Raw genomic sequence first — 13,356 nt, 5'->3', positions numbered from 1 at the left:
TGCAATTCTGTGGTACTTTGAGCATTCTTTGGCATTGTCTTTCTTAGGGATTGAAATGAAAACTGACCTTTTCCAGTCTTGTGGCCACTGCTGAGTTTTCCAAATTTGCTGGCATATTGAGTGCAGAACTTTCACAGCATCGTCTTTTAGAATTTGAAATAGCTGAACAGGAATTCCATCATCTCCACTAGCTTTGTTCATAGTGATGCTTCTTAAGGCCCACTTGACATCACATTCCAGAATGTCTGGCTCTAGTAAGTGATACCATCATGATTATCTGGGTCTATGAAGATCTTTTTTGTATAGTTCTTCCGTGTATTTTTGCCACCTCTTCTTAATATCTTCTACTTTTCCTAGGTCCATACAATTTCTGCCCATTTTTGCATGAAGTGTTCCATTGGTATCTCTAATTTTCTTTAAGATATCTCTTGTCTTTCCCATTCTATTGTTTTCCTCTATTTCTTTGCACTGATCACTGAGGAAGTCTTTCTTATCTCTCCTTGCTATTCTTTGGAACTCTGCATTCAAATGGGCATGTCTTTCTTTTTCTCCTTTGCTTTTTGCTTCTTTTCTTTTCACAGCTATTTGTAAATCCTCCTCAGACAGCCATTTTGCTTTTTTACATTTCTTTTCTATGGGGATGGTCTTGATCCCTGTTTCCTGTATAGTGATTTTTGGCCTCCAAAAACACTGCAGATAGTGACTGCAGCCATGAAAGTAAAAGACGCTTACTCCTTGGAAGAATTATGACCAACCTAGACAGCATATTAAAAAGCAGAGGCATTACTTTGGCAACAAAGGTCCAACTAGTCAAGGCTATGGTTTTTCCAGTGGTCTTTTATGTATGTGAGAGTTGGACTGTGAAGAAAGCTGAGTGCTGAAGAATTGATGCTTTTGAACCATGGTGTTGGAGAAAACTCTAGAGTCCCTTGGACTGCAAGGTGATCCAAGCAGTCCATCCTAAAGGAAATCAGTCCTGAATATTCATTGGAAGGACTGATATTGAAGCTGAAACTCCAATACTTTGGCCACCTGATGCAAAGAAGTGACTCATTTGAAAAGACCCTGATGCTGGGAAAGATTGAAGGCAGGAGGAGAAGGGTTCAACAGAGGATGAGATGGTTGGATGGCATCACCGACTCAATGGACATGAGTTTGCGTAAACTCTGAGAGTTGTTGACAGACAGGATGGTGTGGAGTGCTGCCGTCCATGTGGTTGCAAAGATTTGGACATGACTGAGCAACTGTCAATTCTTGCATTGCACGTGGATTCTTTACCACTGTTCCAACTGGGAAGCAAGGCTTCCTAGACAGGTTGCTAAAGTAACGATTTAATTTCTTATGATTGGCAGATTGGCTTTCAGAGCTAGTTGTTGCCGGTTGGAGGTCAGCATTCTCTTTTTATATATGATCTGACCATTATCTATGTGTATATCATCTCATTTCTTAAAAATGATGCTTAGTTATTGTCATTGTGCATGTTCCCTTATTGTCAGTCAAAATCAGATTGCTTATTCTTGGTCCTATGTTTTCCTATGAATTTTAGAATAAGTTCATCAAGTACAAGAGAAAGAGAGAGAGAGAGACAGTGAAAGGTGGGGAAAAGTTGTTTTGAATTTCTAAAAACAAAGCAGAAACAAAAATTCTGTTACAAAAATTATTAGGAAATTTAATAAGAATTTTCTACTGGATTATGAAATTCATAGAAATTTTTACTGAGCTCATTTCTGCTGTTTATCTTTAGATGCTCTATTCTATTTTATATAAACACAGCCAGTAGCTTTTAATATCCTCCCGTTGTGCTGAGTATCTAATGTGTCTATAGGTGAGTTGGAGTATCAGTGTACTCCTATATATGGTACTGGACCATTAGTGGGCCATTAGAGGTGGGCTAGATTTGGGCAATATATGGCGTAAACTTATCTTGCCCCCTGACTTTCTAGGACCCATTTTAAATGGGAAGAAAAAAGACAATGATTTCATGACAAGTAAAAACTGCATGGAATTCAAATATCTATATCCATAAATAAAATTTCACTGGAATAGAGCCAGGCTCATTTGTTTACAGATTGCCTAAATTTAATAACATAAAGTTGAGTAGTTGCAAGAGAGATGGAGTGTGACGTATAAAACCTATAATATTTGTTGTCTGGTCCTTTATAGAAAGTTTGCTGATCTCTGGGAAAGACTTTCATATTCTCCACGATTGAGTCAAATTCTTGATTTTTTTCTTTTATAATTGCCACCCTTATGTTATTCTCTTTTTCTAAAATTCACATATATAAACATTATGTCTTCTGGGCTGATTTAGTTTTCTAAATTTTTCACCAGTTTTCCCCCTCTCCTATTCAGAAGTTTAAATAACTGCAAACCCTGTCCAAGTTTCCTCATTAATTATAATTATAAAAACTGAGCAACCATTTGAGATCATATTTATATGTGTCACTATGGAAAAGGATACATATTGCATATATTTGTGAAATTCAACAAAACTGTTGAAATTATCTTTAATCCTGATGCTGCTTGATAGTAAGGAAATAAAATATTGACATTAATAAATGGTGATGAAATATATTTCTTAAGAGTGCCTTACTTAGGTAATAATTATGAGTAAAGTATAGCAAAATGAAATACTTTAATATATTAAATTTTTTTCTCATATTTTTTCATATATGTTTCTCAATTAATATTCATAAACTAAGGAAAGATGCTTACTTGTATATTTGTATTGAGGTTCAAATTTTGTTACTCATAAGATAGCAAACTGTCAAAATAATATGCCATCATTTTGATGCCCTTGTGTTCTTTAATTAAGGAAATATTAATAGCAGGTTTTAAAATGCACTATAACAAAAAGTAAAAATAAAACTTTCTGTGTATATCACTGCTAAAGAGACACCTGCCCTAAATAATTGATATTTAAAAAAGCAAATGTTACTTCCTTTTTAGCAGCCCAAAAGAGCTCAGTCATGCACATAGGAGACTAGCTTATATGCCATTAATATTACTAATTTTGTAATGTCCATGGTAAACTTTCCTGGTTAAACGTTTTCCACCTCTAAAATTAATATGACTTTGTATCCTTGTGGTCCTTTCAGTCACCCAAGTGTGGACTCTGATGAATTTACATCTGTAAACTTTGTCTCAAACTAGCATGCATGCATTGGAGAAGGAAATGGCAACCCACTCCAGTATGCTTGCCTGGAGAATCCCAGGGATGGAGGAGCCTGGATGGCTGCCATCTATGGGATCGCACAGAGCTGGACACGACTGAAGAGACTTAGCAACAGCAGCAGCAGCATCTGAAAATCGTAGGTCCTCACCCCTGTCCAGACACACAAATGATCCACCACTTAAAAGTCATGGGGCCCCTATTTACTGAGGTTGATATGACTCTCCAGGGCTGAGTCATTCAGAGGACATTTTGACTTACACACACACACATGTGCACAAACTCACTCACACACACACACCCTCCCCTGCAGGACTCAGACACATACCCCCATGTAGAGCTCCTGTGCAATGCTCAGGGAGGCAGTCCACTTTGCTGAAATTCCTGGTAGGTATGCTAGGAAGCAGGAAAAGACCAAGAGAGAAGGAAAGAAAGATCAGAAAGGATGAAAAATAAATGCATTATTCCCTTAACTTCCATTCGCAATGTCTTTGAGCAATTCCAAATCATCTGGTATCTTACAAGTCAGTTCCTTACCTCTTCATTCATATATTCAATTATTCATTAAACATCTACTTCTGCTTTATTGACTATGCCAAAGACTGACTGTGTGGACCACAACAAACTCTGGAAAATTATGAAAGAGATGGGAATACCAGACCACCTGACCTGCCTCTTGAGAAGTCTGTATGCAGGTCAGGAAGTAACAGTTAGATCTGGACACGGAACAACTGACTGGTTCCAAATCGAGAAAGGAGTACGTCAAGACTGTATATTGTCACCCCGCTTATTTAATTTATATGCAGGGTACATCATGAGAAACGCTGGTCGGGATGAAGCACAAGCTGGAATCAAGATTGCCGGGAGAAATATCAATAACCTCAGATATGCAGATGACACCACTCTTATGGCAGAAAGTGAAGAGGAATTAAAAAGCCTCTTGATGAAAGTGAAAGAGGAGAGTGAAAATGCTGGCTTAAAACTCAACATTCAGAAAACTAAGAGCATGGCATCTAGTCCCATCACTTCATGGCAAATAGATGAGAAAACTTTGGAAACAGTGGTAGACTTTATTTTGAGGGGCTCCAAAATCACTGCAGATGGTGACTGCAGCCATGAAATTAAAAGACACTTGCTCCTTGGAAGTAAAGTTATGAGCAACCTAGACAGCATATTAAAAAGCAGAGACATTACTTTGCCAACAAAGGTCCGTCTAGTTCAAGGCTATGGTTTTTCCAGTAGTCACGTATGGATGTAAGAGTTGGACTATAAAGAAAGCTGAGCGCTGAAGAATTGATGCTTTTGAATTGTGGTGTTGGGGAAGACTCTTGAGAGTCCCTTGGACTGCAAGGGGACTCAGCCAGTCCATCCTAAGGGAAATCAGTCCTGAATATTCATTGGAAGGACTGATGTTGAAGCTGAAACTCCAATACTTTGGTCACATGACACGAAGAACTGACTCGTTACAAAAGACCCTTATGCTGAGAAAGATTGAAGGTGGGAGGAGAAGGGGACAACAGAGGATGAGATGGTTGGATGGCATCATTGACTCAATGGACATGAATTTGAGCAAGCTCCAGGAGTTGGTGATGGACAGGAAGGCCTGGCGTGCTCCAGTCCATGGGGTCACAAAGAGTCAGACATGACTGATTAACTGAAATGAACTACCTTGATCATTTCATTTATTCAGCAATTACTAACATAAGATCTACTATTAACCTTGAACTTATTTAGATTCTGGGAATGCTGTGGAGAACAATATGGAAAAGTATCTGACATTGTAGAGCATATTGTACATAATACAGGAGGAAACGAATACATAAAATAATGGGTTGGCCACAAAGTTCATTTGGGTTTTTTCTGGAACGTATTACAGAAAATCCCAAATGAACTTTTTGGCCAACCCTGTAAGTCAGATACTAATAAATGCATTAAAGATCACAGAACTGGGTAAGATGGAAAAGCATGATTTGGAATATAAGGACACTACCTTTAAACGTTATGATTAAGTTGACCTGTGGCCAGAGTGACGTGAAATCAATGCCAATAAGTTCCCTAGAAGAACACTTCATGCAGAGAGAATAATGTGTGGGGCCTAGAAGCAGGCAGAGGGAGTAAGGAAGGGTGAGAGGTTACTAAAATCTGAGGAAGACAGAGAAGAGGGCCAAATGATGTTGGGCCTTGAATGAAGTATTGCCAGGGTATCTCTACCCTTTAATATTTAGATACAATTGGTTCATGCTCCCATTTCACAGTCTGTCTGGAAATGCAAACCCTCTCCCTTCCAAGATGTCTGTGAATTTCAAGGGATGTTCAGTTCAGTCAGTCCAGTCGCTCAGTCGTGTCTGACTCTTTGCGACCCCATGAATCGCAGCATGCCAGGCCTCTCTGTCCATCACCATCTCCCAGAGTTCACGCAAACTCACGTCCATTGAGTCGGTGATGCCATCCAGCCATCTCATCCCCTATGTTGTCCCCTTTTCCTCCTGCCTCCAATCCCTCCCAGCATCAGAGTCTTTTCCAAAGTCCTTGCTTCCACTGATATAGAAGCAGGTCAGTTGAAGGTCATCTGTGTGTCCAGAGCATCACACTTTGCTGTGCATTGGCCTGGACTGGGATATGGGTTTGTTCTTTGATTTCTGGTGTGCAACCACACCCACATCATGCATCAAGGCATAAGTTGGAGACTCCAGTGTGAGCATCAGTTTGAAGAGGTGGAGAGAATACTAAAGGAAGAATGAGGAGGAGGAGGAGGATGGAGGGGGGAGAAGGAGAAGAAATAAAAGAAAATATTTTTTAGACAGTGCTATTCTTTGGAAAAACCTGCTATCTTCTCCTTCTCAGCCTCACTCTCCACATCTCCTTCTCATGTCCTCCTCATTTCTGTTCTATCTCTGTGGTCAACTATGCTATCCTAATTCAGAGCAGTTTATACACCTCAACTGCCTCTTAGTTTTAAAGTACTTATCTTTTAGAAATTTACTTTCTGTTTCAGGTACTTATTCTTTTACAGAATTATCTTTTTTAAATATTTAATTTTACTTTATTTTATTTTATCTGCCACACTGTTCAGCATCAGTTCAGTTGCTCAGCGAGGTCTGACTCTTTGTGACCTCATGGACTGCAGCACACCAGGCCTCCCTGTTCATCTCCAACTCCTGGAACTTGCTCAAACTCATGTCCACTGAGTCAGTGATGCCATCCAACCATCTCATCCTCTGTTGTCCCCTTCAGTATGTGGGATTTTAATTCCCTAACCAGGATTCAAACCCATGTCCCTTGAGGTGGAAGTGAAGAGCCTTAACCACTAGGCAACTAGGGAATTACCCATAGAATTTTCTTAAAGATATTTTCTTAGAGACTTAATTACTTAAAATAAGTTTCAGTAACAGTTGTTTAAATATCTCCCTTCTCATTTATTCCATAAGTGTTCTTAAAGAATCATCTGTGTACTCATTTCTATGGTAGATTCTGAAGCAGCTATTTCATGAAACCCTCAATTTATTAAGAGAAATAGACTATGATAAGTATGCAAGTAATTAACCAAGTATAATTATGGGGCTCCAAAGGAGAATAAAATGATGTTGTGGGACTTATAATGAGAGAATGCACTCATTCTGATGAATTATAGGAGACTGTTCTGAAGAAATATTATTTATCTTATTCTTCCTTCAAATATTATTTATCTTAAAATTTGAAGGGAGAATAAAAATTAGCCCAGGAAAATATGGAACAGGCAATATCCAGATCAGGGAAGGTTATTGTCTGGTAGAAGCAATATTAGGTCACTGAAGCAGTATCTTTGAGGAATGGATAGAATATTAATATGAGCTAGTGGTAAGAATCATGATATGCAAAACCAGAGAGATAGTTTGGGGACATGCTATGAAAAACTTTCAAGACTTATGAAGACAATTTTTCTCAAGAGCAAATAAATGTATCAAATAAGGGCCTGGACAGTTGCACTGGTTCATGACCATTTCCAGGATGGAAGTGGTTTGCAACAGAATGAGTCGTTCTGGGCACTGCCTGAGTCTAGTCAATAAATGACTTTATTTAGACAGGAAAAGACAAATACCATATGATATTACTTATATGTGGAATCCAAACTATGACACTAGAGATGGCGGTGGCATCCCACTCCAGTACTCTTACCTGGAAAATCCATGGACAGAGGAGCCTAGAAGGCTGCAGTCCATGGGGTTGCTAAGAGTCAGACATGACTGAGCGACTTCACTTTCACTTTCCACTTTCATGCATTGAAGAAGGAAATGGCAACCCACTCCAGTGTTCTTGCCTGGAGAATCCCAGGGACAGGGGAGCCTGGTGGGCAGCCGTCTATGGGGTTGCACAGAATCGGCCACGACTGAAGCGACTTAGCAGCAGCAGCAAACTATGACACAAATCAACTTACCTACGAAACAAAAGCAGAATCACAGACCTAGACAGACCTGGACAACAGACTCATGGTTGACAAGGGGGATAAGGGTGGAGGAGGCATCCACCAGGAGTTTAGGACTAGAAGATGAAAACTATTATATAGAGAATGGATGAACAATAAGGTCCTACTGTACAGCACAGGGAACTATTTAATATCTTTTATAAACTGATATTGGAAATGTTATTAAAATAATATGAAATATATATATGTATATACATATATGTAACTGAGCCACTTTGCTGTTCAGCAGAAATTAACACAATATTGTAAATCAACTAAACTTTAATAAATTAAAAAAATAAGAATTGACTTTATTACACTGTTCACTTGTCAGCAGTGAATGGTTAGCCTTTTTAGATGGCCTGTTGGCTACAAGGGTGATGAGGAGTGTCATTTGTTAGTTCATCCCCTTAGTCTTCAGAAATGGTAAAATCATACCACAGGAAAAAACTTAAAATTGACCTCCCCTAGAGTGAGGCAAAGAAAAAGATCCAATAAATATTGAAAACGGAAAAAAGTGAGATCACTTATGAGCAATAAAATTTAATTCCAGGCTATCTCAATATGAAAGTTGAATACAAAAGCCTTCTAGGAGAAGACATAGAAGAATATCTTTAGATCAAGAAGGGGGAACTGGCAAGTTTATTAAAAAGCAGAAATAAAATTACTGATAACAGGGGAAAAGTTCAATTAATTTGATTATGTTAAAAATAGGAATATTTGTTGATCAAAAAGAAGCCTTCAGGAATATATGGAAACAATGAATTATTAAAAAAAATTAGGAGAACTTTAGATTTACAGAAAAGCTGCAAAGTTAGTACAGGGTGTTCATGTACCACATTCAGTTTGCCTATTATTGATATTTTACATTAATATATATTTGTTCTAACTAACGAAACCTTATTCAGTTCAGTTAAGTCGCTCAGTCGTGTCCAACTCTTTGAGAATCCATGGACTGCAGCATGCCAGGCCTCCCTGTCCATCACCAACTCCTGGAGTTTACTCAAACTCATGTCCATTGAGTCGGTGATGCCATCCAACCATCTCATCCTCTATCATCCCCTTCTTTCCCACCTTCAATCTTTCCCAGCATCAGGGTCTTCTCTAATGAGTCAGTTCTTCACATCAGGTGGGCAAAGTATTGGAGTTTCAGCTTCAGCATCAGTCCTTCCAATGAATATTCAGGACTGATTTCCTTTAGAATGGACTGGTTGTATCCCCTTGCAGTCCAAGGGACTCTCAAGAATCTTCTCCAACACCACAGTTCAAAAGCATCAATTCTTCAGCACTTAGCTTTCGTTATAGTCCAACTCTCACATTCATATATGACTACTGGATAAACTATAGCTTTGACTAGATGGACCTTTGTTAGCAAAGTAATGTCTCTGCTTTTTATTTTTTTAATTTATTATTATTATTATTTTACTTTACAATATTGTATTGGTTTTGCCATACATCAACATGCATCTGTCACGGGTGTACACATGTTCCCCATCCTGAAACCCCCTCCCACCTCCCTCCCCATACCATCCCTCTGGGTCACCCCAGTGCACCATCCCCAAGCTTCCTGTATCCTCCATTGAACCTGGACTGGAGATTCATTTCTTATATGATATTATACATGTTTTAATACCATTCTCCCAAATCATCACCTCCCCCCCCGCCCCCACAGAGTCCAAAAGACTGTTCTATACATCTGTGTCTCTTTTGCTGTCTCGCATACAGGGTTGTCATTACCATCTTTCTAAATTCCATATATATGTGTTAGTATACTGTATTGGTGTTTTTCTTTCTGGCTTACTTCACTCTGTATAATAGGCTCCAGTTTCATCCACCTCATTAGAACTGATTCAAATGTATTCTTTTTAATGGCTGCATAATACTCCATTGTGTACATGTACCACAGCTTTCTTATCCATTCATCTGCTGATGGACATCTAGGTTGCTTCCATGTCCTGGCTATTGTAAACAGTGCTGCAATGCACACTGGGGTACACGTGTCTCTTTCCCTTCTGGTTTCCTCAGTGTGTATGCCCAGCAGTGGGATTGCTGGGTCGTATGGCAGTTCTATTTCCAATTTTTTAAGGAATCTCCACACTGTTCTCCATAGTGGCTGTACTAGTTTGCATTCCCACCAACAGTGTAAGAGGCTTCCCTTTTCTCCACATCCTCTCCAGCATTTATTGCTTGTAGACTTTTGGATCACAGCCATTCTGACTGGCGTGAAATGGTACCTCATAGTGGTTTGGATTTGCATTTCTCTGATAATGAGTGATGTTGAGCATGTGTTTGTTAGCCATCTGTATGTCTTCTTTGGAGAAATGTCTATTTAGTTCTTTGGCCCATTTTTTGATTGGGTTGTTTATTCTTCTGGAATTTAGCTGCAGGAGTTGCTTGTGTGTTTTTGAGATTAGTTATTTGTCAGTTGCTTCATTTGCTATTATTTTCTCCCATTCTGAAGGCTGTCTTTCACCTTGCTTATAGTTTCTTTTGTTGTGCAGAAGATTTTCATTTTAATTAGATCCCATTTGTTTATTTTTGCTTTTATTTCCAATATTCTGGGAGGTGGGTCATAGAAGATCCTGCTGTGATGTATGTCAGAGAGTGTTTTGCCTATGTTCTCCTCTAAGAGTTTTATAGTTTCTGGTCTTACGTTTAGATCTTTAATCCATTTTGAGTTTATTTTTGTGTATGGTGTTAGAAAGTGTTCTAGTTTCATTCTTTTACAAGTGGTTGACCAGGTTTCCCAGCACCACTTGTTAAAGAGATTGTCTTTAATCCATTGTATATTCTTGCCTTCTTTGTCAAAGATAAGGTGTCCATAGGTGCGTGGGTTTATCTCTGAGCTTTCTATTTTGCTCCATTGATCTATATTTCTGTCTTTGTGCCAGTACCATACTGTCTTGATGACTGTGGCTTTGTAGCAGAGCCTGAAGTCAGCAGGTTGCTTCCTCCAGTTCCATTCTTCTTTCTCAAGATAGCTTTGGCTATTAGAGGTTTTTTGTATTTCCATACAAATTGTGAAATTATTTGTTCTAGCTCTGTGAAAAATACCGTTGGTAGCTTGATAGGGATTGCATTGAATCTATAGATTGCTTTGGGTAGTATACTCATTTTCACTATATTGATTCTTCCGATCCATGAACATGGTATATTTCTTCATCTATTAGTGTCCTCTTTGATTTCTTTCATCAGTGTTTTATAGTTTTCTATATATAGGTCTTTGGTTTCTTTAGGTAGATATGTCCCTAAGTATTTTATTCTTTTTGTTGCAATGGTGAATGGAATTGTTTCCTTAATTTCTCTATTTTCTCATTATTAGTGTATAAGAATGCAAGGGATTTCTGTGTGTTGATTTTATATCCTGCAACTTTACTATATTCATTGATTAGCTCTAGTAATTTTCTGGTGGAGTCTTTAGGATTTTCTATGTAGAGGATCATGTCATCTGCAAACAGTGAGAGTTTTACTTCTTCTTTTCCAATTTGGATTCCTTTTATTTCTTTTTCTGCTCTGATTGCTGTGGCCAAAACTTCCAAAACTATGTTGAATAGTAGTGGTGAGACATAATAAAAGCTATATATGACAAACCCACAGCAAACATTATCCTCAATGGTGAAAAATTGAAAGCATTTCCCCTAAAGTCAGGAACAAGACAAGGGTGCCCACTCTCTGCTTTTTAATATGCTGTCCAGGTTGGTCATAACTTTACTTCCAAGGCACAAACATCTTTTAATTTCATGACTGCAGTCACCATCTGCAGTGATTTAGGAGCCCCCCAAAATAAAATCAGCCAGTTTTCACTGTTTCCTCGTCTATTTGCCATAAAGTGGGGTCACAAAGTGTCACATCCGACTGAGCAACTGAACTGAACTAAACCGATGGGACCAGATGCCATGATTTTAGTTTTCTGAAGGTTGAGTTTTAAGACAGCATTTTCATTTTCCTCTTTGACTTTTATCAAGAGGCTCTCTTTAGCTCTTCTTGGCTTTCTGCCATAAGGGTGGTGTCATCTGCGTATCTGAGGTTATTGATATTTCTCCCAGAAATCTTTATTCCAGCTTGTGCTTCATCCAACCCAGTGTTTCTCATGATGTACTCTCTATATAAGTTAAATAAGCAGGGTGACAATATACAGCCCCGATGTACTCCTTTTCCTATTTGGAACCAGTCTGTTGTTCCATGTCCAGTTCTAACTATTGCTTCCTGACCTACATATAGGTTTCTCAAGAGGCAGGTCAGGTGGTCTGGTATGCCCATTCGTTTCATAATTTTCCAGAGTTTGTTGTGGTCCATACAGTCAAAGGCTTTGACATAGTCAATTAAGGAGAAGTAGATGTTTTTTGGGAACAATATTGGCACATGATTATTAACTAAAGATTATATTCTGCTCAGATTTCCGAAGTCACTTCTGGGACCCCACAGAGTGAGGTGATATTGATATATGACACTGAGATATGATGTCTCCTTAGACTTCTCTTCTTTGGGAGAGTTTCCCAGAATTACCTTATTTTCATTGACCATAACAGTGTGGATCAAGACTGATCATAAGCTTTGTAGACTCTTTGTGAATTTGGGTTTGTTTAATGTTTCCCCTTGGGTTAGACTGGGGGATAGTTTGGAAGAGGAAGACCACAGAGATAAAGTACATTCCTATATCATCATTTGAAGAGTAGATACTATCAGCATGGCTTGTACTTCTCACATGCAGCTTGATCACATGGCTGAGGTGGTGTTGATAAATTACGGTAAAATTACCTCACCCCACCCTTCTATTTCAGCATGATGTCACTAGGTGCAGCCTGCACATAAGGATATAGTTATGCTTCACCACTTTGAGGGGAAAATATCTACATTAATTATCAGTCATAGTTTTGCTGTCATTATTTTTGGAGAATTGCCTTTCCTCCCCTATTTATGTATTTGTGAAATCTTTCATATATTTATATCAATAGGAACTCCTGAATATTTACTATATTCCCTGGGTTATGATCCAGTACCGCATTATTTTTGTCCCTCAGATAGAGCTATCTATCTAGCTCCCATTTGGAGCCATTTCATTTGGAATCTATGTCCTTTGGACATATCTGCATTGGTCTGTTTCTAAAACTTCCTTAATTTGGGGTTAAATAATAAAAGTTGGATTATTTCATGTAACAAAATGCAGAGAGTTAGAGCAGACTCATTGATATTAAAAGGACCCAGCTTCCTTCCACTGCTTTGTGCTCTACTTAGTTGCTCAATCATCTCCAACTCTTTGTGACCCCATTGACTATAGCCCGTCAGGCTCCTCTATCCATGGGGATTCTCCAGGCAAGAATACTGGAGTGAGTTGCCATGCCCTCCTCCAGGAGATCTTCCCAACCCAGGGATTGAACCCAGGTCTCCTGCACTGCAGGCAGATTCTTTACCATCTGAGCCACCGGGGAAGCCCACTGCTCTCCTTGGGGTCATTTTCATCTAGAGGTTGGTTTTCTTCTTAGTCATAATGTGAATGCCAGGGAAATTGAGTTTTGTACTTTATTTTTCTCAAATAAGAGATGATGAGGAAATCTTCCCTTGAATCAACTGAAAAGTTTCTCTGAAACTGAAGATAAATAGGTAGTGATGGATGTTGGATTGGGGCCAAACTAGCACGTGCTCTAGTCCATATTTGCATTAACTTCAATAACTAATTCCCACAACAGTGAGTATCCAGTCCAAGGCCAAATATATTGAAAAGAAGACCAAATAATGACATGAA

The sequence above is a fragment of the Bos javanicus genome, chromosome 2 (assembly GCF_032452875.1).
Source record: "Bos javanicus breed banteng chromosome 2, ARS-OSU_banteng_1.0, whole genome shotgun sequence".
NCBI classification, from domain to species: Eukaryota; Metazoa; Chordata; class Mammalia; order Artiodactyla; family Bovidae; genus Bos; species Bos javanicus.
Note: the sequence above shows the minus strand (reverse complement) of the source record.